At 36.5% G+C, this 25829-nt stretch overlaps 1 protein-coding gene and 1 pseudogene across 2 annotated transcripts in view; both read left to right on the top strand.

The window, feature by feature from the left end:
- SPATA5 (spermatogenesis associated 5) overlaps positions 1 to 25829 on the top strand; it is a 325613-nt gene that overhangs the window by 277151 nt on the left and 22633 nt on the right. The gene's annotated exons all lie outside the window — the stretch shown is intronic.
- On the top strand, positions 19100 to 19663 carry LOC116868102 (annotated as a pseudogene).

Here is a 25829-nt window from a genome sequence, read left to right as displayed (position 1 = left end):
ACCAGCTCGTATTCCCACCCACAGTGTAGGAGGGTTCCCCTCTCTGCATCCTCACCAACATCTGTTGTTATCTGACTTAATTCTGACTGGTGTGAGGTGGTATGTCATTGTGATTTTGATTTGTATTTCCCCGATGCCGAGTGATGTTGAGCATTTTTTCGTGTGTCTGTCGGCCATTTGGATGTCTTCTTTGAAGAAATGTCTTGTTCATGTCTTCTGTCCATTTCTCGATTGGATTATTCAGTTTGTTTATTGTGTTTGATATGTTCTTTATAGATTTTGGATACCAGCCTTTTATCTGATATGTCATTTACAAAAATCTTCTCCCATTCTGTAGGTTGCCTTTTGGTTTTGTTGACTGTTCCCTTTGCTGTGCAAAAGCTTTTTATCTTGATGAAATACCAATAGTTCATTTTTGCCTTTGTTTTCCTTGTATTTGGAGACCTGTCTAGCAGGAAGTTGCTAGGGTTGAGGTCACAGAGGTTGCTACATCTGTTCTCAAGGATTTTGATGGATTCCTGCATCACATTTTGAGTCTTCCATCCATTTTGAGTCCATTTTTGTGTATGGTGTAAGGGAATGGTCCAGTTTTATTCTTCTGCATGTAGCTGTCCAGTTTTCCCAACACCATTTGTTGAAGAGACTGTCTTTTTTCCATTGGACATTCTTTCTTGCTTTGTCAAAGATTAGTTGACCATAGAGTTGAGGGTCCATTTCTGGGCTCTCTATTCTGTTCCATTGATGTATGTGTCTGTTTTTATGCCAGTACCACACTGTCTTGATGTTTGCAGCTTTGTAATAGAGCTTGAAGTCTGGAATTGTGATGTCACCAGCTTTGGTTTTCTTTTTCAACATTCCTTTGATTATCTGGGGTTATTGCTGGTTTCACACAAATTTAAGGATTATTTTTTTCCAGCTCCGTGAAAAAGTTGATGGCATTTTGAAAGGGATTGCATTTTAATGAATACATTGCACTAGGTAGCCTAGACATTTTAACAATATTTGTTCTTCCAATCCATGAGCCTGGAATGGGTTTTTCCATTTCTTTGTGTCTCCCTCAATTTCTTTCATAAGTGTTCTATAGTTTCCTGAGTACAGATCCTTTGCCTCTTTGGTGAGGTGTATTCCTAGGTATCTTGTGGTTTTTGGTGCAGTTGCAAATGGGATCAATTCCTTGATTTGTCTTTCTTCTATTTCATTGTTAGTGTATAGAAATGCAGCTGATTTGTGTGCATCAATTTTATATCCTACCACCTTACTGAATTCCTGTATGAGTTCTAGCAATTTTTAAGTAGAGTTTTTTGGGTTTTCCACACTGAGTATCATGTCATGTGCGAAGAGTGAGAGTTTGACTTCTTTGCTGATTCGGATGCCTTTTATTTGTTTTTGTTGTCTGATTGCTGAGACTAGGACTTCTGGTACTATGTTGAACAGCAGTGGTGATAGTGGACATCCCTGCTGTGTTCCTGACCTTAGGGGAAAAGCTCTCAGTTTCTCCCCATTGAGAATGATATTTGCGCTGGGCTTTTCCTATATGGCTTTTATGATATTGAGGTATGTTCCCTCTATCCCTACACTGTGAAGAGTTTTAAACAAGAAAGGATGCTGTACTTTGTCAAATACTTTTTCTGCAACTATTGAGAGAATCATATGGTTCTTGTCCTTTCTTTTATTTATGTAGTATCACATTGATTGATTTGTGGATTTTGGATGACGCTTACAGCCCAGAAATAAATCCCACTTGGTTGTAGTGAATAATCCTCTTAATGTACTGTTGGATCCTATTAATGGGTATCTTAGTGAGAATTTTTGCAACCATGTTCATCAGGTATATTGGTCTGTAATTCTCCTTTTTGATGGGGCCTATGTCTGGTTTTGGGATCAAGGTAATTTTGGCCTCATAGAAAGAGTTTGGTGCTTTTCCTTCCATATCTATTTTTTTAAATAACTTCAAAAGAATAGGTATTAATTCTTCTTTAAACCTTTGGTAGAATTCCTCTGGGAAGCCATCAGCCCTGGACTCTTCTTGTTTGCTGGGAGATTTTTTGATTATTGCTTTAATTTTCTTGGTTGGCTGTGGGTCTGTTCAGGTTTTCTGTTTCTTCCTGGTTCAGTTTTGGTAGTTTATATGTCTTTAGGAATGCATCCATTTCTTCCAGATTGCCTAATTTGTTGGCATATAGTTGCTCATAATATGTTCTTAAAATTGTTTTTATTTCTTCACTGTTGGTTGTGATCTCTCCTCTTACATTTATGATTTTATTTATTTGGATCCATTCTCTTTTCTTTTTGGTAAGTCTGGCCAGGGGTTTATCAATCTTATTAATTCTTTCAAAGGACCACCTCCCAGTTTCATTGATCTGTTTTACTGTCTTTGGTTTCTATTTTCATTGATTTCTGCTCTTTGAATGGCATCCTAGCTGAATAAAGTATTCTTGCCTGCACTTTATTAATTCCCTTCTCCTACTGGGTTTAGGTTTAATTTGCTTTTCTTTCTCCAGCTCCTTTAGGTGTAAGGTTAGTTTGTATATTTCAGACCTTTCTTGTTTCTTGAGAAAGGCTTGTATTGCTATATACTTCCCTCTTAGGACCACCTTTGCTGCATCCCAAAGATTTCAAACAGTTGTGTTTTCATTTTCATTTGTTTCCATGATTTTTTTTCTTTAATTTCCTGGTTGACTCATTCATTCTTTTAGTAGGATGCTCTTTAGCCACCATGTATTTGAGTTCTTTTCCAATTTCTTCTTGTCATTGAGTTCCAGTTTCAAAGCATTGTAGTGGGAAAATATGCAGGAAATGATCCCAGTCTTTTGCTACCAGTTGAAACCTGATCTGTGACCCAGTATGTGATCTATTCTGGAGAATGTTCCATGTGCACTTGAGAAGAACATGTGTTCTGTTGCTTTAGGATGCAATGCTCTGAGTATATCTGTGAAGCCCATCTGGTCCAGAATGTCATTCAAAGTCCTTGTTTCTTTATTGATCTTGTGCTTAGATGATCTGTCCATTGCAGTGAGTGGAGTGTTAAAGCCTCCTTACTATTATTGTATTATTTTCAATGTGTTTCTTTAATTTTGTTATTAATTGGTTTATGTAATTGGCTGGCTTCCATGTTAGGGGCATAAATTTTTACAATCGTTAGATCTTCTTGTTGGATGGACCCTTTAATTATATATAATATAGTATCCTTCCTCATATCTTATTACACTCCTTGGTTTAAAATCTAACTTGTCTGATATAAGAATTGCCACCCTAGCCTTCTTTTGATGTCCATTAGCATGATAAATTATTTCCCACCTCCTCATCCAATCTGGAGGTGTTTTGGGGTCTAAACTGAGTCTTTTACAGACAGCATATCAATGGCTCTTGTTTTTTTATCCAGTCTGATACCTTTGTCTTTGGATCAGGGCATTTAGCTCATTTACATTCAGAGTAACAGTTGAAAGATGGGAATTACTTGCCATTGTATTAGTTGTAAAGTCACTGTTTCTGTGTATCGTCTCTGTTCCTTTCTGGTTTGTGTTACTTTGGGGTTCTCTCTTCACGTAAAGGATTCCTTTTAATATTTCTTATAGGGCTGGTTTAGTGATCACAAATTCTTTTAGTTTCTGTTTTTCTTGGAAGGTTTTTTATTTCTCCTACTTTGAATGGCATCCTAGCTGAATAAAGTATTCTTCCCTGCATATTTTTCTCATTTAGCACCCTGAATATATCATGCCAGTCCTCTCTGGCCTGCCAGGTCTCTGTGGGTAGGTTTCCTCCCAGTCTAATGTTTCTACCCTTGTAAGTTACAGACCTCTTGTTCCAAGCTGCTTTCAGGATTTTCTCTTGGTCTTTGAGATTTGCAAGTTTCACTATTATACATCTGGGTGTTGACCTATTTTCATTGATTTTGTGGGGGAATTCTCTTTGCTTCCTGGACTAAATACCTGTTTCCTTCCCCAGATTGGGAAAGTTATCCACTATAATTTGCTCCAATAAACATCTGCCCCTCTTTTGCCCTTCAACGTCTTTCCTCTTCTTATGGATTCCCAATTACTGTAATACTGTTTTACTTTATGGTATAACTTAACTCTTAAATTCTCCCCTCACAATCCAGTAGTTGTTGATCTCTCTTTCTCTCAGCTTCCTTATTCTCCATCATTTTGTCTTCTATATCACTAATTCTCCCCTCTGCCTCATTTATCCTAGCCATTAGAGCCTGCATTTCTTATTGTATCTCATTAATATCCTTTTTTATTTTGATGTGATTAGATTTTGACGTGATTAGATCTAGAAAGGGATTCTCTAGTATCTTTATAATCATTATTCTGAACTGTAGTTCCAACATCTTACTTATATCCATACTGATTGGGTCACGGGCAATCAATACTGCCTCTTTTTCTGTTTTTTTGAGGTGAGTTCTTCCATCTTGCCATTCCGTCCAGAGAGGAATAGATAGGTGATTAAGAGAACAAAGTACTAAAATGGCAACAATAACCCCAGAAAAAAATACACTAAACCAATCAGAAGAGACACAAAAGTGGAAAAATAAGTAAATAAATAAATAAATAAATTTTAAAAAGAGAAAGAGAATATAATCATACAGGTGAATAGAATAGAGCAATATAATGGATCCTGTGTATTTTGATCTGTTTTTTAGAAAACTAGATCCCAGAATTATAAAGAAAAAAAAACTTTTTTATATGTACAAAAATAAAATTAAATACAATTAAAGGATAGAGTGTAACTGTAAAAATGAAAATTTTTTAAAAGAGAGCAAAAAAAGAAAGGAGTATTAACAGACAAGTGAACAGTACAGAGCAATACCCTATATCCTGAGTATATTTTGGTTGGTTTGTTAGAAGAAACTACATTTCAAAATTGTTAAGAAAGAAAAACTTACATATATACAAAAGTAAAATTAAATACATTGAAAGGATAGAATGTAACTGTAAAGATGAAAATTTAAAAAGCCTTTAATAAAATAAATAAAAAAAAAGAAGGGGGAAAAATGAATATATTCATAAAGTGATGAGAACAGAGCCATATAACAGTAGTTAAGACCTTATTTTTAAGAAAGAAAGGACTTATAAATACAGAGATTTGAAAGTCATTTTATTTTAAAAAAATGAATTAGTATGAAAGTGAAAATTACTTTAATTATCTCAGGTAAAGTCAGATATTACAGTTAATATGAAGATTTCTGTTTCCAAATGAGTATCAGTGTATCCCTTTATTTATTCAGCCTCTTTTTGGGGACACAATAAAAAAAAATCTTGTAAGAAAACATTATATAAAATAATACAGAGCAATCTAAGGTAATTTTTCTTATTACATGGACTTAGTTTTACCTATATTTTGTGAAGTGTTTTACCATAGCACATATATGTTTATGTTCACCTGTTTATCCAGGTCATAAACAAATCATAGATATTAGAACTTCAAACTTAGCGGAAACCAAATTATTTTTCATACCATGCAAGTTTCCCGGAATTAACAAAGCTACCTTTTGGGAGTCACAGAGTAAACTAGTGCCTTTTATTACACTGCTAAAATGCCCATAGAATAGGTCATGCCCTGCATGTTACAACAACTCCGGAGAATGAAATCCTGGCAGGAACTCTAAATACACAGTTGCATTTGAGTGGCAATAGCAGACAAGCTGTCATTTTGGAGTTTAGTATAGACAATAAACATTCTCCTTTGTGCTTTCTATTCTCCCTCTCCTGCCTTCCTTTTTTTTGCCCCTAGATCTACTGAGGTATAATTGACAAAATTATAAGATACTTAAAGTACACAATATGATGGTTTGATCTATATTGTGAAAGGAAACCCCCTTCCAAGTAAATTATCACATCCAACTCCTCACATATTTACTTTTTTTGTGTATATGTGAGAAAATTTAGCTTCATTCTCTTAGCAAATTTCAGTTATACAATAGTTTTATCAACTCTAGTCATCATGATATGCATTAGATCCTAAGACCTTTTATTAATCTTATTACTGAAAGTTTGTAGAGCCTTTTACTAACTTCTTTCTCTTTCCCCATCCCCAGCAACCACTTTTTTATTCTGTTTCAGAGTTCAATTTACTTTTTATTTATGTTTTTTAGACTCCACATGTAAGTGTCTCATATATTTCACTTAACATAGAGTCCTTCATGTTCATTCATGTTGTTGCAAATGGTGGGATTTCCTTTTATGAGGCTGCATAATACTTCATTGTATGTCTATGTATGTGTATGTACACACACGCACACATACCACATTATATTTATCCATTCATCTGGCAGTGGATACTTAGGTTGTTTTTATACCTTGACCATCATAATTAATGCTCCAAAGAACATGGGAGTACAGATACCTCTTCAAGATAATGCTTTCATTTTCTTTGGATATATACCCAGACGTGGGATTCCTGAATCATAGGGCAATTCTACTTTTACATTTTTGAGGAACCCCATACTGTTTTCCATAATGGTTGTACCAATTGACATTCCTACCAGCAATGAACAAGGGTTCCCTTTTCTCCACATCTCCACCTGAATTTGCTTCTTAACTTTTTGATGATAGCTGTTCCAACAGGTATGACATGATTTCTCATTATGGTTTGGTTTGCATTTCCCTGATTAATGATGTTGAGTACCTGTTTATTTGCCTGTTGGCTATTTGTATGTATTTTTTGTGGGGAAAAAAAAATGTCTATTCAAGTCCTTCTCCCATTATTAAAATGGGATTATTTGGTTTTTTTGCTTTCGAGTTATGGGAGTATATATGTATATTTCGGATATTAACCCCTTTTTGGAAATACATTCTGCAAATATTTTCCCCTATTCCATAGGTTGCTGTTTCATTGTTTGATGGTTTTCTTTGCTGTGCAGTAGTTTTCTAGTTTGATGGAGTCCCAGTTATTTTTACTTCTGTTTGTCTTTGCTTTTGGTGCCAAATTTAAAATATCATCACTGAGAAAGACCAATGTCAAGGAGCTTACCCCCTATTTGTCTTCTAGGGATTTTATGTATAGTTTCAGGTCTTATGTTCAAGTGTTTAATCCATTTGAAGTTGATTTTTGTGTATGGTGTAAAATAAGAGTTAGGGTTCATTCTTTTACATGAGAATACCCAGTTTTCCCAGCACCATTTATTGAAGACACTATTTTTCCCATAGTTTCCCCGTTTCTGTTTCCTTTAGTAAAAATTAATTGACCACATATGCACAGGTATATATCTAGGCTATTATGTTCTATTGATCTATGTGTCTGTTTTTATGCCAATATTATTGCTGTTTTGATTACTATAGCTCTGTAATATAATTTGAAATCAGGAACTGTGATATGACAGAGGGAGAGGCAGACTCCCTGCTCAACATGGGGCTGGATCTCATGACCCTGGGACCATGACGTGAGCGGAAAGCAGATGTTTAACCAACAGCCACCCAGGTGCCCTTTTGTTCTTCTTTTTTAAGATTACTTTGACTATTCAGGGTCTTTTGTGGTTCCATACACATCAAAGGATTATTTGTTCTATTCTTTGAAAAATGCCATTAGAATTTTGATTGGGATTGCATTGTATCTGTAGATCACTTTGTGTAGTATGGACATTTCAAGAATATTAATTCTTTCAGTCCACAACGTGGAATATGTTTCCATTTACTTATGTCCTCAGTTTCTTTCATCACTGTCTTACAGTTTTCAGTGTACAGATGTTTTTTATCTCCTTGGATAAATTTATTCCTAAATATTTTATTCTTTTTGAAGATATTATAAATGAGATTGTTTTTTAACTTCTCTTTCTGATCGTTCAGAACTGGGTCACCAGCTGTGTACTAGGTTCATCCAGGGAATTACTGGCTACTTAGTTTTATTGTTTGAGCAAGCCAGAAAGAGAAGGCTGGGTAATGTCTGCTGGCTTCCCCCAGGAATTACAGCCTACCCTAAATTCATGCTGTAATTAGATGCCAAACCCTTGGGCAGCAGCTTGTAAAGTATGCATTAAGACCCCTCTCCGAGAAAGGCTAGAAGATGTGCATTTTTGTCTGTTCCCTCTAGCTTTCAGAGCTAGATTTTTGGGGACCCAGTCTTCAGGTGGGGCCCTAGATATGTGGTCCAAACCTCTCACTCCTCAGGGAGAAGTTGAGTTGGGGGTTTTCTCCAGATTGTATGATTCTGTGCCAGAAGTAGAGAATTTTTAGCAAGAGTACCTGTCAGCCCTTCCTACCCATTTAGGTCTATTTTCTCATTTACCCAATGTATAGGAGGCTGTCATAGAGGATTGCTCCACGTGTGTACATTTGGTCTATCTGCAGGAAGAGAGAAGTTCAGGAACCTCCTATGTTGCCATGTTGGTTGACTTCCTTGCTTTCTTTTTTATAGTATAAAATAAAATTTCTTTTAGTGATATCAGGCAATGTGAGGGATAAGTAAAAATCGGACCAGAAATGGATGTGTTTCTTTGCCAGTTGCCTACATTAAGAAACTAACAGATGCTAAAGGGAAGTTAGTACAAAAGCAGAATGTAACTTACAATCTAGATTTATCTTTTTGCATTTTTAATGAGTAATTTAAAAGCTTTGTTTGAGGACTAATGCTCTTAAGCAAAACTCTAAGAAATATTATTTCTTTAATCTGGGAGACAACTGGGCTTTCCCTTATTTCTCTGAAGAAACCCTTGGACTTCATTTGTGGACCTTATTACAACATTCATTTACATTAGCATACTAAAGATTGAAGATTAACCTGCTATCAGTTTCATTCCCTGTGTAATACCTTGTCATTAAAGTATTATGCTTTGCTTTCCCCCCGCTTGCCTATCTTTTCAAGGCTGTTGCCTCCCTCATTTTAAAGGATACATTCTCTCCACCTCTGAAATGGGGATAAATTTATCTTACTGGTTAAGGAATGCAAGGATATTTAGAACATTTTCTTCTATAGCTGCAACTTCATACAACTTTTCAACTGAATCTTCTGCTGCCACTCAACCTAGATCCAGAAAGTCATTTCTGACCACCTCCAGCCCAGATTAGATACCCATACTCTGTATCCCATAATACATTTCGCTTTCTAACCTAGATTTTGTTTTTTTAAACCTTTGTTAAGACAGAATCCGTAATACTAGCTATAACTAGTTTTGAGAATCTTGACTAATGAGTTAGCATCCATCCAGGCCAGTTCATTTTAGTGACTTTAAGCTAAAATGGGTTCCTCAGCTTAACACTTGATTATGATGGGAAAAGTTATTGAAAATACCTCAACATATGCAGTGTAATAAAACTTCAGCAGATTTTACTGACATATCTGTCTTGTAATAGTTTCTGATAGTTTCCCATTCCTGCAATATCACTATGGGAAATATTCTGGTTCACTTTTGCATCTCAACCACATGTCTTGGTGCCATTATCTCACACTGTGTCCACAAGTCCTTTTCTTATTTCAGGGCTGTTATCACAAAGTCCTAGAAGGGTTGCTTCCTCAATGTAGCCTTTAAGAATAGAGCCCTTAAAAATTAGTTTCAAAAAAAGGCTTTATTTCTCCAGTTTGTGCATCACAGTGTTGGTCAAGCCTATATGGTGCTATATACCACTCTGTCTCTTCTGACTGAAACTTCGTGTCTGTATCTGTGCTTTCTTTGGTGGCCATGTCCTGCCTTCAGACCAGCATTGAGCTGGATGCCATGGCAAAAAGAAAGATGTTTACATGCCTTTGGACAAAGAATTCCTTCTTCCCTGAGCACTAAACTGAAGTCAAATCCCCTTGTTTTATAGAAATATGATACTTTCAGTATCATACTATTAAATATGTGCCCAGAATCAGTATAACCAAATTAGCCATTAAGAACACATTGACTTCTGTTGCATGGGCCACTCAGCACCCTACATCATAGTCACCAGCAGCTGCTGAATTGGAAGCTTCCCTAAGAGAGGGTCTGTGTCACCTCTTTGTACCTGCAGAACTTAAGCACTTAAGAGATGCTTTATAACTTTTTTAAGAAAAGAATAAATGACCAAATGAAAAATTGAGTGCCCCATGGGTCCAGATGCTGTGAACTTCATACTGACTCTCATCTCACTTTTTTCAGAAAACAGCAACTATTTATACATATACATATTTTTTTAAAAATAATAAACCAGCAACTTATTGGGCACCTGGGTGGCTCAGTGGGTTAAGCCTCTGCCTTCGGCTCAGGTCATGATCCCAGGGTCCTGGGATTGAGCCCCACATTGGGCTCTCTGCTCAGCGGGGAGCCTGCTTCCCCCTCTCTCTCTCTCTCTCTGCCTGCCTCTCTGCCTACTTGTGATCTCTGTCTGTCAAATAAATAAATAAATAAAATCTTTTTAAAAAAAGAAAACAATGTATTAAAAAAAAAACAAAACCAGCAACTTATTATGTGCCGTCTGGTGATTTTATATACTTCACGAATGTTAACATACTAACCTGTCTTAACAGAATAGTAGTTTAGTGGGAAAGTATTTCATCATGCAGAAGCTTGCTGGAAAAAGGAATTAGAGCAACTAAACTATAAGCACATAATATCTCTCTGCCACTGTTCTTAAGATTTTGTAAGCATTATTTTATTTGTGTCTTCCAACAACCCTTTCAGATAGGTACTACCTTGTATCCTTGATTCTAAGATGCTATCAGTTGTAAGAGACATCATCAAATTCGTAATAATTTGCAGTGACTGTGTATGTTGGAGGCATAGAGACTTCCCCTACCATATGCATATCTATTTCATGACAAACACTAATTTTATTTTTTTTAAAGATTTTATTTATTTATTTGACAGAGAGAGAGATCACAAGTAGGCAGAGAGGCAGGCAGAGAGAGAAGGGGAAGCAGGCTCCCTGCCGAGCAGAGAGCCTGATGCAGGGCTCGATCCCAGGACCCTGAGATCATGACCTGAGCTGAAAGCAGAGGCTTAACCCACTGAGCCACCCAGGTGCCCCGACAAATACTAATTTTAAATGTTAAACATTCAGAAAAGTGTATCTTCAGAATGTCATTAAATACTTCAGAAATATATGTCTTGGCCACAAGATACAGAATGCTGGCATGCTTCTGCATGCAGGTGGCTATGCATGTTACATGCTGACTTCTGAGACACAGGTATGTTCAGTGTATGGGGTGACCTGTAGAAACTGTCTGAACATCATTAAACAAATTCATGAAACTTCTCATTAAACATGGTAACCTAAGGGGCTCCTGGGTGGCTCAGTGGGTTAGGCCACTGCCTTTGGCTCAGGTCATGATCTCAGGGTCCTGGGATCGAGCCCCGCATTGGGCTCTCTGCTCAGAGGGGAGCCTGCTTCCCTTCCTCTCTCTCTGCCTGCCTCTCTGCCTACTTGTGATCTCTCTCTGTCAAATAAATAAATAAAATCTTAAAAAAAAAAAAATGGTAACCTGAACACACTCATTTACATCTGTTCCCTTCTGAAACTGTACTAAAATGAAAGTAAAAAATAGGAAATGCATAAACCAATAATGACAAAGAGAATGAAGAAGATGACAGTGGATGAAAATATAGATTAAATTTTTGAAGCTGGACAATAAAGGAGCAGATTAGAGAATGCTAAAACCTACAGGCAAGAGAAACCAATAAGAAGCAACTGATTGCCACAACAGAAGTAGTCAAGAAAGACTCAAGAAATTAGAATATAGGGCACCTTTGAGGAAAAGAAGAAAAGTTTAAAAACAGGATTTATTGGGAATCTTTACATAATGGAGGTACACTCCTCAATTCTTTCTCCTTCTCCTCACAGATAGGAGACAATCCCCCACAGAAAACTGGAGCTTTATTTTTTTTAGAAAAGTTGAACTACAGAGGTTTTAGACATGAAGGCAACCAGTTCCATATAAGAGTGAGGGGAAAGGTACCATGTCAAATCAAAAACAAAGTATTAAATGATAAGCGATATACTTCATGCTAAGACTTCCAGACCCCCTCTCTTGCTCTGACCCTGTCATGCTGTCAGACAGGCAGATGATTGGAAGATTGTTCTCTCTGGAGTCTGAAAGAACAGCTCTGCAGACACTTATATTTGGGAGAATTACAAAGTACAGACCACCAACTGGCAAGCCTCATCATGCACACAGTTTCCAATTCAAATTTCAGTGCTTCATTCCTCAGTATGAATGGAAAACTACGGATCACCAATATTTGAAGAAAGCTTCCAATATGAAAGATACTCTAAAAGAAACACAGGGGAAATAGATGATAAAAAGTACAACCATGAAACAAGCACCATGGGCTCTACAAAAGAATATTCTATCGTTCTTTAATTCAGATTTTTAAATGTTCAGGTAAAATTTTTTTAAATGCAGTAGAAGAATTGGGAGAAAAAATTGAGTAAGTCTCCCAGAAAATTAAACAAAAAAATAGAGATGAGAATTGGAGAAATGGATACAAATGACTAATAGTAGTCTCAGAGCAAACAGAAAATCAGAGAAGAAAAAACTGTCAGAATTTCTTTCTAAGAATTGAAGAATATGAGTTTCTATATTAAAAGACTCTACCAAGTGCCCAGGCCCAGCCCATCACATACAAAAGACCAAGAATTTAGATTGCCAGAGCATTCTCTATAGAAGCAGTAGAGGCCCTAAGACAGGAGAGCTACCCTTCTAAATTCTGATGGGAAATTATTTCCAACCTAGAGTTCTATATCTAGCTGAACTATGAAGTCAAATGTGAAGATGAAATAAATACATTGCAGACATGCAAGATCTAAAACAAATGTATCTCCGTGTACCCCTTTTTAGGAAGCTACTGGTGGATGAGTTCTACCAAAAACAAGGAAAAGACATGGGATCCAGGAAATAAGCAGTTCAACACAGGAGAGTGGTGAAGGGAATTCCCAGGGTGATGTTGAAGAGAGAAGGTCCAAAACACACACACACACACACACACACACACACACACACACACACACTTTTAAGCTTCTTTATATAATCTGGCAAGGAAAAGACATTCTTATCAGGTTGTCACTATTTGGCTGACTTTGCTTTCCAATTGAGAATAAGTAATTAAAAAGACTAGTACATGAAGATGATATTAGCTACACTTGGAAACTATAAAAGCAAAATATTATTTCAAGAAATGATCATATGTTCTTTCCACCTCCTCATTCCAATACAGGACTATATTTCTCCATGAAAGCTTCATTTTAAATTCAGTGTTAGTTTTTTCTATCATTTGTGAAACTAAAGATGAGTAGGTTCCAAAAGATTATAGTAGCAGAACCTTTTCCCTCCTCCTTCAAATAAAATGTGTGGAAAGACTATTATATAGAAAAGATAAGAATGAACCTGTTTTGATTGGGCCTGTCCCACCTACATACCTTTCCCTTCTCCTCCTGCCATTACTTCTAGGGCACTTTGGAGATTCTGTAGAGCAGTTTAAAACTATTACTCTCGCTGAAACTACTGAACACAAGACTTATTTCACTATTATTTCTCAGAATTATAACCTGAGCACCCATGAGTTTTATGAACTCAAGAAGCAGAACATCAATGTAGCTTTGCTTACAGAGTGAGGTTGTGTGTATATGTGAAATGCCACTAAAATTCCATCTTGACATGTGTGTGCTGGTCAGCCTTTTTTTTTTATTTTTAAGATTTTATTTATTTATTTGACAGAGAGAGATCACAAGTAGACAGAGAGGCAGGCAGACAGAGAGAGGAAAGCAGGCTACCTGCTGAGCAGAGAGCCCGATGCGAGGCTCGATCCCAGGACCCTGAGATTATGACCTGAGCCGAAGGCAGCAGCTTAACCCACTGAGCCACCCAGGCACTTAGGTCAGCCTTGTTTTTAACAAAATGTCTTTGCCTCAGTTTCAAATAAAAGTTGGAACCTCCAATTTTTACCTTCCTGGCATTTTTTAATTTGAAATTAGTCATTCATATTTCTTTTCCCTTGCAAGCACAAGCTAAGGCAAACATAGAGCATCCAAATAACACTGTATTTGGGGTGGGAAGTCCTGTATTTCAAGTGTTCCTTGTAGTACATCCTTTGTCCCTCTTAATGCTATCCTTTCTTTTTCCCATGTCACTCCTGTAAAAGCAACTGTTGACAGATTTATAGTTTTAAATAGCTTTCCAGATACAATCTCCTCTGGTAAATAAAACTAAAAGATGAGATTAAGAATAAAAACATAACTTAATGCTATGAGAATTTGATTTTTTGTATAGTGTGGTCATTATGGGATGCCCATGACATCAGGTTTGAATCTGCCTGCATACCATGAAAATATAAAACCCTCAACAGTAGAGTGTAGCATAGCTTTTCCATCTGAAAGATTAATCATTTTTAGTTTTATCACTGGCAAGTGTTAAAAATACCAACTTCATGGCCTTTATTACCTGCATACATTCTGTGAGGAAGGGTAGTCCCTAACCAAACATTTTGAGAACTGGTTGATGTTTAATATTTATTTGTAAATATAGAAATATAATGAAGATATAACAGTAAGTGTTTTATGTTATGTGCATCAAAGAATTTAAGTTCATGTTGCTTTCCCATTCATCTATTCCTTTTAGAGTCTTCAACTAAATAATGCAGAAAACATAGTTTATGAAATTAAAAGAGAAGCTTAACATTTTAAAAACTCCACCTGTAATTTTGAAGAATTAAATCCTTGAGCAAGTGCATATCTTGGCAAACAAATCATTTTAACATGAAACTTGATCAGGTTAGAATTAGAAGTACAATTAGGAGAATGCCCTGAATCATAGAGATATTACTATCTTCTTATGCTCAACCTAAAAAGCAGAAACACAGGTTATCATTTCAACTCAGAGAGTGGGATTTTATCTTGAAGACTATAAAAATAAGTTACATGTGAAAATCAGAGCAGTCCATCCTTTTTATCCCTTGGTCCTTCTTTGAGGACTTTTTGTGACACATGTGAAAAAGCAGAGCCATGGAGTTATGCCACAGCAGTAATAGGATATACCCAAATTTAGCATAATTGATGATATCATTATAGTCTACTGCAGCATAATGCTGGAGAATGACGATAGCTCTGGGGGGTTGGGGGGGCCATTTAGGGCTATTTCAAGGCCAAAACATTATATACACCTTTAAGGAAAATTGTACCTTCCCAACTTGGCAAGAAAATAGTTGGGATGGCTTGAAGATCAGTATCTTCAGGTCTTTTTTACCATCTCCTGGCTTTCCACCTGTAGAAACAGTTTAAAATATCCATCTTTTTTTTTTTAATTTAAAAAGATTTTAATTTAAAAAATTAAGTGAGGATCCTTTTGTTATCAAAAGTTGATGGCATTAATGAATTCCTGCCAGTGGAACCCAGCAATACATAGCACCTAGGGGGTCTGTGTGAATAATTTCACCCTTGACCTAGGCAGTGCTCAGTCACTGTGGCCTTATTTGGTGGCCTTGCCTATGAGCCTCATTTTATCTTTGTATCTTTTCATGCAAGGTTCATGACTTGAAGCATGTCCTGATCCCTCTGAGTTAAGCTTTCCTCTTACTCTCCTTTGGTTTCTAGCTGGCTTACTCATTCCTCAGCACAAAGTTGCCTGGTTACTTGAGACTCATTGTGTATTTGAGGAATTATGATGTATATATAATAAATATAAGCTTTCTGTTTGCCATGTGTAACTTACACTAGAAAGTTATCTGGGTCCTTTAGTTAAAATTCTACCCTGCACCTTATTCTTAGTATGTCGCTGTTTTTGTTTTTGTTTTTCTTCTTGCTCCAAAATGATACTGATAATTTTGGTTTTCTTACTGGAATATGAGTAAGACTTACCTATATTAGTTTTGAAAGGATTAGATAATCAGTATTTCAAATGCTTAGCATCATGATGACATTAATAAGAATACGTTATAGTACGTAGTGAAATTCTTTGTGATGCTGGCACAGATGTTCTTTCCTGTCGACTTATAAATGCTTCCACCAGTCAGCGAAGACAGTGCTAAGTTTCATCACTTAATCTTGATGCTCAGGTAATACAAGTAGTCACGGTGACAGTGTTGAGCTTCTGTCTGCTACAAAATGTTTTGCTTTCTATTTTCAAAGATGACTATTGAGAGGGAACCCATTCTCCATGTATATGAAATGTAATGAAAATACCATTGTGAGTTTAGTATACCTTTCCTGACTACATACACACAAAGTCTATCTCTAGGATTTTCCTATGCAAAATTTGGCAATGCACAACTATGTCTTGCACCTATGAAACTTCCACATTTCTTGTGATTTGACAGTATCATTCTCCTTCAGTCTTCACTGGATGTTAAATGGCTGGATGCTAAACATTAGTTTACCATTGATTTGTGGATAGTCTTCTCACATTAGACCCTCACTTACCAGCTTCACTTATTTTCTGGAAAATGCTCCAGAAGAGCTGGAACTTAAGGAATTAGAGACAAGTTACAACCAGAAGGGGAGCATATCCGCCTGTGGAAGTTTATAAGGAACCATGAAATATAAGCCTCCTAGGCCACTCACAGTGACTTCCACTTGAATTAGGTTATAAGTCATTTTTGTTGGGGAAAATATGGTAGATAAATACACAGCCACTGGATTATTTATTGGCCTTCACTATGTGTTCAATAATAAGGTAATATATCAATAATATTAGGAATGTTTTCCACAATTTTGTTGAGTACTTACTATGTGCTAGACATAATAATAAGTACTTTACATAAGTTATCTAATTTAATACAACCCTCTAAGGTATGAAATTAGTATATTCATTTTTATAGAAGAGAAGACTATAGCTTAAAGTAACCTTTTCAAGGTCTCACAACTAACATCTAGTGAAATTAATATTTAAACCCAAGTGTGACTCCAAAGCCTATGTCCTTAAATTCTAATTTCCTTGGATATCCATTGTTCCTTTGGAATGGTTTTGAATGTTTAGTAAATGGGAGTGGAGTGTGGGAGGGGATGGTTGGGAGAAGACAGAGGTACTGACAATGGATGATTTCCTTCTAAACCTTGAGGAAAATTATTTTTAACTTAGCATTATATGCCAAACCAAACTTTAGAAACATGAGGATTGAATAAAGGCATTTTATAATATTTTGGAAGAGACTCAACATGTACTTGTTTTTTACAAATGTACTTAAGGTTGTATGCCAGCTAAACAAAGGAATAAATCAAGAAATGGGAAGACATAGAAAGAGTAATAATGGAAAGTCTCAGGATATACACTGTGCTGGAAGGCTAGAGAACAGGCAGTCCATATGGAACAGGAGGAAAACTTCAGCTTGGCTCTAGAGGCTTCCAGATGAAATCTAACCCTCACTGATGAAAAAGATCACAAAGTTTCAACATAAAGGGTGAGGAGACTTATGAGAGCCACGCAGGAAGTCCAGAAAGGGAAATAAATGCAATGAAACTCTAACAGAAGTAGAGAACACATAGCGTGGGGAGGTGGGGGGGCAGGGTTTGATCAGAAAAGCCTTCATGGAAGAAGTAACATTTTAATGAGCCTTTAAAAGATAAGCCTAGTTTTAGGGCACATGGGTGGCTCAGTGAGTTAAAGCCTCTGCCTTCGACTCAGGTCATGGCGCTGGGGTCCTGGGGTCCTGGAATCAAGCCCCACATCAGGCTCTTTGCTCAGCGGGGAGCCTGCTTCCTCCTCTCAATCTCTGCCTGCCTCTCTGCCTACTTGAGATCTCTGTCTGTCAAATAAATAAGTAAAATCTTTTTAAAAAAGAGTGTTAAAAAAAAAAGATAAGCCTAGTTTTATGAGGCTATAGGAGAGAATCCATTTTATGCAGAGGCAGAAACAAAGAAGGATATGTGATTCAATAGAGCCTAGACATAGTAAGAAATGGGTGTAGTGTTTTGGAGTTAAGGCTCTAATGATTGGTAAGGAGTATTTTGTAGGGTGTCTAAAATATGCACATTCTGGAAGGTTATCATTTACCAGATAAGCACTAAAGAACTTCTGAAGATTTTTTAAGTGATGTCAGAGCTATAATTTTGGAAAATTAATCTAGAAACAAGATGGCTAGTCAGGAAGCTACTAGAAGTTAAGAGTGGTATAAAGTAGAAAGAAGACAGTGTAAATGAAAGAAAAGAAGTCAATGTCAACAATTATAAAAGTTAGTAATTGATGAATAACAAGAACTAAAAGTCAAGCATCAAAACTGACAACATTTTCAGCCTGAAGACTGAACAAATGGTATTTTTGTATTAGCAAGTATAAGAATGTAGTAGTTAAGGGGCGTCTGGGTGGCTCATTCAGTTAAGCCTTGGACTCTCGATTTTGCCTCAGGTCATGATGTCAGGGTCATGAAATTGAGCTCCACTTTTGACTCCGCTGAGCATGGACCCTGCTTAAGATTCTCTCCCTCTCTCTCTAAAATAAATAAATAAATGCAATCTTTTAAAAATTATATATGTATATATACATATATAATATAAATATACATCATATACATATACATTATATACATATATGTATATTATATACATATATAACCATATATATATATGTATGTATATGTGGTTAAGTTTCTATTTGTTGTAAGTAAAAGATACCAGCGGGAACTGACTTGAGCCTAAACAAAACAAAGAATATTTATCAAAATAAACTATGATATCTCAGGATTTAAGGAATAGGACTTTGGACTATCAGGGACTAGAAGGACTCCACAATCCTTAACAACAGAAATTGTAACTGCTCTGCAGCTGTGAATGTGAATCATCTACCCTCAACTTTTCTTTGTTTCTCTTAGTTCCAAAGCCTCTGGAGAAAGAACCTGATTGGCTCTTCAGAGTCGTGTGCCTCTTAACTAATTAATTCTGATAGGGGAACAAGGTCATACGTTTGAAGACTAATTTCAGGGGTATTTCCCAGAGAAGAGGAAAATGTTGTGAGATAGGCCATATATAAGTGGTAAGTGTATTTATTCTATTCTTGAATACATAGATTAGGCACACTTACCTTCCCATACTTCCATATGTGAAATGTAATATCTTGTTATTCTGTAAACAACTGTAAATGTACTCTGCCCTCCCTAACTAAAGGTAGTATTCAGAAGTGATACTATGTGACCATTATTCTCCCAAGTCTATAACCTCTTAGTCACTCCCCATTCTTTCTGTGGCTCCATCATGTGTCCGTCTTGCTTGTAACCTTGCAAGATGCTATAACTTAGGTCTTTTGGCTTTTGACTTGGAGGCCTAGGTACAACTCTGTTTGGTCATCTGGAATCTGACACCAGTCCCCTCCACCATGCGTACCAAGTTTGACCCCAACAAGATCAAAGTCATATACCTGAGGTGCACCAGTGCGGAAGCTGTTGCCACATCTGCCCTGACCCCCAAATTGGCCCCCTGGGTCTGTCTTCAGAAAAGGTTGGTAATCACATCTCCAAGGCAACCAATGATTGGAGAGATTATACTGAAATTGATTATTCAGAACAGACAGGCCCTGATTAAAGTGGTACCTTCTGCCTCTGCCCTGATTATCAAAGCCCTCAAGGAAGCATCAAGGACAGAAAGAAGCAGAAAAACATAAACACAGTGGAAATATCACTTTTGATGAGATTGTCAACATTGCCTGATAAACGCAGCACCAATCTTTAGCCAGAGAACTCTCGGGAACCATTAAAGAGATCCTGGAGATCGTCCAGCCTGTGGGCTGCAATGTTGATGACCGCCACCCTCATGACATCAAGAGTAGTACAGTAGAATGCCCAGCTAGTTAAGAACTGCAAAGGAAAATATATCAATAGAGGATCATTTCACAACAACAACAAAAATGCTGTAATTTAGGGACTAAATTATAAATTTAACTATCACTAGTATCCTCTATATACAATGGCTAGAGAAAGGAAGAGGATAGAAGAAAAGCTAATGATAAAGTATCATTTAAAAAGAGGAAAATAAAGGAATGGAGTAAGATTTTTCTTTGGATAGCATAGCTAATAGCTGTAAGCAAGGACAAAGTATTAAAGGCTACACTTGTAATTTTGGCACTTGGCAATGGGGCCATACTATTTATGACTTACTTTCTCCACTGACGCTTCATGTTCCTCTTTGCCTTTGATTAGTATTTCATCAAGTCAAAGTAGAGTTTTTATGCTATTGGCATGAGACAAACCTACATTCCTAAAGAGTCTGAGCTCTGGGTGGAATTTTTTGTTTAATGTTGTGATAATCATCAATTAATCCTAACCAGTGGTCATGGTAGTACAAGATGTTCTGCCTCAGAGGTTACCAAGGTTCAATACTAACCCACTATTAGCTCTGTCCTTTTTGGCTACAATATCTTGTACTGTCCCCATCCATCCTGAGATTGGGTCTGTGAATAGCCTCAAAACAATATTTGGCTTAGTTGCTCTACTGGAAGGTTTAACAAATATCCCTAGTTATGATATGAAAAGTAGAGTTAAGATAGCCTAGGTAATAGCCCACATGAAGGAATATTAGGGCCTAAACTTGTATTAGTTAAAATATAGTGAAATTAGGGAAATGCATAAAGCATTTAGGAAGCAAGATTTATGGGATTAATTAGTTAGAGAAAAGAATCAAAGGTGACTCACAGGTAGGTACCTTGGATTGTGATAGTACCATCAAGTGAGAGAAGAAAATATAGGCCAGTTTGGGGATAAAAGTAGTATATCCAGTTTGGGATATGTTCAATAGCAAGGACTTTTGAATCATCCAAGAAAAGATGTCAGCAAATGGTAGTTGAACATATAAATTAGGAGATGAGACCAAAAGAATATAGGAGATTACACTGTAAGATATATAAAATGAGAAGAGTAAAGGGTCCGAGAAAGAAATATGGAACACCAAAACCTAAAGGGTAGACCTAAGAAACAGAACAGAAATGACTGAAGAGAGATGGGTTCTGGAAACCAATGGGATGAAGATCATTACCAAAAGCAACTGAAATGTTCAGGTCTATTGAGTTTAGCAATATGAAAGTCATTAGTGACTTCCTTGAGAGCAGTATCAGAGGAGTAGTGAGGGCAAAATCTAGATTGTGGAAAACTAAAATGAAAATGGAAAGTGAGGTATTACTGTAGGTATCTCTTTCAAGAAATTTAAGCAAAAAAGGATAGAGATTAGATTGGTATCTGAAAAATTTTGATGGGGTAGGGACTAGGATGGGAGAGACAAGCATGTTTATGGGCTGAGGAGGAAGAGTCAGAGGGAGAATGAAAATATACAGGCAAGAAAATGGGGAAGGGAATAACTAATGAAGGAAGGTCACAGAGGACTGAGATTGTGAGCACAAAGTAAGGTTTGGCCTTCAGCTGAAGGAAGGGAGCCCTGTTCTCTTGCATTGTTGAGAAAGTAGTAAGGATCATAGTAGATATAGATGATTTTATAGGTAGGGGGCCTGGAAAGTTGAAGAAGGGGATTGGATTCAGTGATCTGCAAGCCTCAACTTGAGTCTATTTCATGAGTCTTTTATCTGACCCAAAGAATTATTGAATCCATATGTATAATGAACTGTCACAAGATTGAGTTTTACCCTTTACCATGTGTGGTATAATATATGGACTTTACTGTCCAGTCCCTCTTTCTGAAAAAAATATACAGAAATTCAAATTTTAAAAATGTAAACATACTGAGTTTAAGGTGTCTATGGATCCTCTTAATGAAGTTGATCATCTAGACTAGTTTTCATTTTGTTGGAATTTCTCCTCAAGTGAAAATATCCATTATGTAACATTTTAATTAATATAGCTCTATTGCATAAAGAGAAAAGAGAAGCTCTCTATATGTGGATGATCATATACTTATAGAAGGATTTTTTTACTATAGATTAATACTGTTTTCTAGATAAGAAAGACTGAATATACTAATTGTACAAATGATCCTTTAGTCTCTTAGTTTTACATACTTCTATTTAGTTGAGGACCTGTTAGTGACTTTGTCTATGTAACCTATTTGCTCAAATGAAACTTCTACTATAGATTTTCTTACATTCTGACCTACTTGATAATCTAGTATCATATTCACTATCACAAAGAATTATTCTATATAGTATGTTAGCTGTAACTTGATGTAGTTCTTAAAGGGTTTTCTCAATTATGTTAATACTTGACCTTCTGCAGTGATCTGAAAAGCATTTCCACTTTCCAGAAAGAATACCTTTGTAATAGTGTTAAAGCTTCAGGATCTTAGAATGAATTATTGATCAGAGAAGACTTAACAGTGCCTGGCTCACAGTTTGTACTCAATAAATATCTGATGAGTGAAAGACTGAATGCATGCAATTTCATTTTTGTGAAAATTTACTACACTAAAAACTCTGTCTCTGGAAAGAAGTAGCACATGTTCTTTTTAGAGTATCTGAAACCATTGAATTATAACTCTATTAACAAACACTTTGAGTCCTAGGCACAAGACACTCACTGAAGTAAAGAGAACTTGTTTATGTCCTTTTACATTGGGTATGAGTTTTAATTTTTGATGATAACAAGTTTGGATCAGTGCTGGTTTGGGTAAGGTTCAGATTAATTATATAAAAGAGTACATTTAAAAAAATATATATCATAATCCTGTTACCTAGTTCTCTAGCAGAAGTGCTTTAGGCACTGATTTAATTTGGAAATGATCATTGGATTCGCCATTAGAATAGTTCGTGTATTGAGAGGCCACCTGGTAATGACAGGATGTCATTCTTACATGAAAGAACTTGAGGCAATAATTTGGAATGAAGAACCATCAGTGGGTCTCATCAGAGTTATCTGAAATATTTTGGTCAAAGTCAAGTTTACTGAGGGTCATAATTTTACTAAGAAGGAGATTGCCAGAGTACCTTCCAGGGTTGGAATAAAAACAAGTCATACACTGCTGTTTTAATTGAATTATATCCACCTTAGTTTTCTCCATAGTATGTTTTCTTCAGACAGAGCCTTGGATGATTGTCTTTTTTGTGTTGTGTTTTGGTTTGTTTTGTTCTGTTTTTTTGTTTTTGTTTTTACCTCATGGTGTTCCAGTTACATGTAAACAACCGCAAACGGTGACACTTTGTAAAATATCCCATTTCTATCCTTGAGTCTATGCATTCTCTGGCAAATGACTTAAGGAGCTTACAGAAACAAAATGATGAGACCCCTAGAAGTAGTACAGATGAGTTTGCTAGTAGTGTTTGCATAAAGTTTTAGTAGCCTCTTCTATTGGCCTTGGCTTATTCTTTTAAAAAGCTCTTACCTACAATTGTGTCTTCATTAGTTTAGCCTCTCTTGCAGCCAGGAAGATGACCTGGAGGAAATCTGACCTGTGGCAATCTGACTTACCTTCTTAGCTAACTGACTTAATTGGCTTATGTCTTAATTTTTGTTTATGAAACCAAAATATAAAGTATGTGATAAATGCATAAATACAGTATGATGCTTTTTCTTGGGTATGTACATTCCAAAAAGTGGCTATATTTCCAAATTAGGGTGGCTTGTGTACTAAAGCTTTAAGGGGAAATTTTAAATCTTAATCTCTTTGTTTCTTACATAAATGGCATCTTGCATCTTGTGGATGCTGAAATAGACCTCAGGATTTAGGACCATGATAAAGAATCTGAAATTTTCATTATTTCCTTACTCTGAATTCATATTGCCTCTGATTAAAAGGACAGTTTCTTTTAAAGCTTCAACTAAAAAAAAAAAAAAAGCTTCAACTAGAAGAAATGTGCATAAAATATATATACAAGTAGGTAGTATTGCAGAGATAGAGAGCTCAGTCTCAGGAATTAGGGTGACCTGGATTTGAATCCCATCTCTGACTAGTCCTATGACTCTCATATGTGGAGTGGTTACAGTAATACTACCTATTTCCTAGAGTCATTGTGAAGACTAAATTATTACCTGAGTATTTTATCTCTAATATGAACTAATACATGGCTGATAAATTTTCTAAAGGTGTATGAGTCCTATTACTTAAAATACTGGATGTATCAAAACAAACTATTTTTAAAATTGACATTTGGGATGCTAAGCCTGGCGTGAACATCCAATACAGAGACAGCAGATCTTAGCCTGCAGGCTGTGAGTGGGCCCTGACAAATGCAGCAGGAAGGGAAAACCTCCACGGGCTAGTCACTTAACTCCTGGGCCTCCGTTTCCTCATACCTGTTTTGAGGATTATGTAGATTGCTAATTAAGTCTCTTGTCTACTTCTGATACTTTGACGTTTTCTTGGGTATGATTAATCATGCGTACCTTTTTTTTTTAATTTGAGTATAGTTGACACACAATGTTACCTTCGTTTCAGATGTACAACATAGTGATTTGACAAGTCTTTGCCTTGTGCTGTGCTCACCATCTGTCACCATACAACACTGTTACAATATGATTAACTATATTCTTTACGCTGTACCTTTTAGTCCCATGATTTATTTCATAACTAGAAACCTATGATACTTTGACTTTAAAGCAAAAGAAAGAAATGAAAATAAAAGAACAAAGACCACAAAAAGTATGGAAGTAACCAAGAAGTCTTTCAGTAGGTGAATGGATAAATAAACTAGTACATTTAGACAATGGAATATTACTCCAAACTAAAAAAGAAATGAACTCTCAAGCCATAAAAAGACATGGAGAAACCTTGAATGCATATTACTAAATGAAAGAAGTAAATTCTGAAAAGGCTACATACTGCATGATTCCAACTCTATGACATTCTGGAAAAGGCAAAACTATGGATACAGTAAAGAGACCACTGGTTGCCCAGGGTTATAAGGGAGGGAGGGATGAATAGGCAGGGGCTTCTTAAGGCCGTGAAACTCTTCTGTATGACGGTAGAATGATGGATGTATATTATTATACATTTGCCGAAACTCATAGAATGTACACCACCAAGAAGAGTGAATCCTAACGTAAACTCTGACTCTTGGGTGCTAATGATCCAATGATCTGTTAGTGTGGATTCATGGATTTTAACAAATGTATCACTCTGGTGGAAGATGTTGATAATGGGGGATGCTGTGTGTATGTAGTTACAGGAGCTCTCTGTACCTCCTCCCCCCCCCCCCCCCCCGCAATTTTACTGTGAATCTAAAACTACTCTTTAAAAAAAGAGTCTATTAATTTAAAAAAAAAGAAGCGGCAGCAGCAGGATGGGAGGAAATAAAAGGCTGCTCACTGAGCCTGCCCTCATTGCCACTGCCTGTTGTATATACTCAGCCTTTGCACTCTCTGTGGTCCTCTCTTTCCTCCAGCCTCAGTCACATCCATGTGGATGGTTAAAGCAGTTTCTTTCCCTACAGTCAATTCCTAGAAACTGGGCCATAAAGGAGACCATCACGAAACAGATCGTTGTTGAAAGAATTACATTTCCTTATACAAACAATATTATAATGGAGAATTGCATTCCTGCCCAAAACTTGCCTTCAAATAAAAAAGTATGCTCCAAGTTCTCTTTAATGAGTGTGGGTATACACTAACAACATCGATCAGGATCCTGTATACCATGGGTGATTGGTCCATAAAAATACAGCTCTGGAAATAATCATGTTTTATAACCATTTTTGGATAATGTGTTCCTTTTAAACCTTGCTCAGATCCTTGTTACCCTTAGGATGCAGCCTGTCTGCCCCAGCTGTCTCATGCAGCTGCCCTTGTGGCCTGAGGGACAGGGCACTATGACTGGCTTACCAAAGGGTTGCAATAGTTGCGGAGCAGTTCCGTAAAGAAGGGGGCTTCATTTGTTCAGAGAACTAAGGAGAAGTACTGGGATTATCCAACCCCTCCCCCGCAAAAAAAATAAGTAAAGGAAGAAGAAAGAGACAGGAAAGGGAAAAGAAAGAATGCTGTATTTCCCAGTTCAAGGTTGTGAGACAGCTACCAGGATGTTTTACAAGACTTTCTCTTTTAATACAGAAAGGGAAAGTTAATTGTTCCATAACTGAACATTTAATAT

The sequence above is a fragment of the Lontra canadensis genome, unplaced genomic scaffold, assembly GCF_010015895.1.
Source record: "Lontra canadensis isolate GAN:19392208 unplaced genomic scaffold, GSC_riverotter_1.0 scaffold1, whole genome shotgun sequence".
Classification (NCBI taxonomy): domain Eukaryota; kingdom Metazoa; phylum Chordata; class Mammalia; order Carnivora; family Mustelidae; genus Lontra; species Lontra canadensis.
This window is presented reverse-complemented; position numbering and strand designations above follow the sequence as displayed.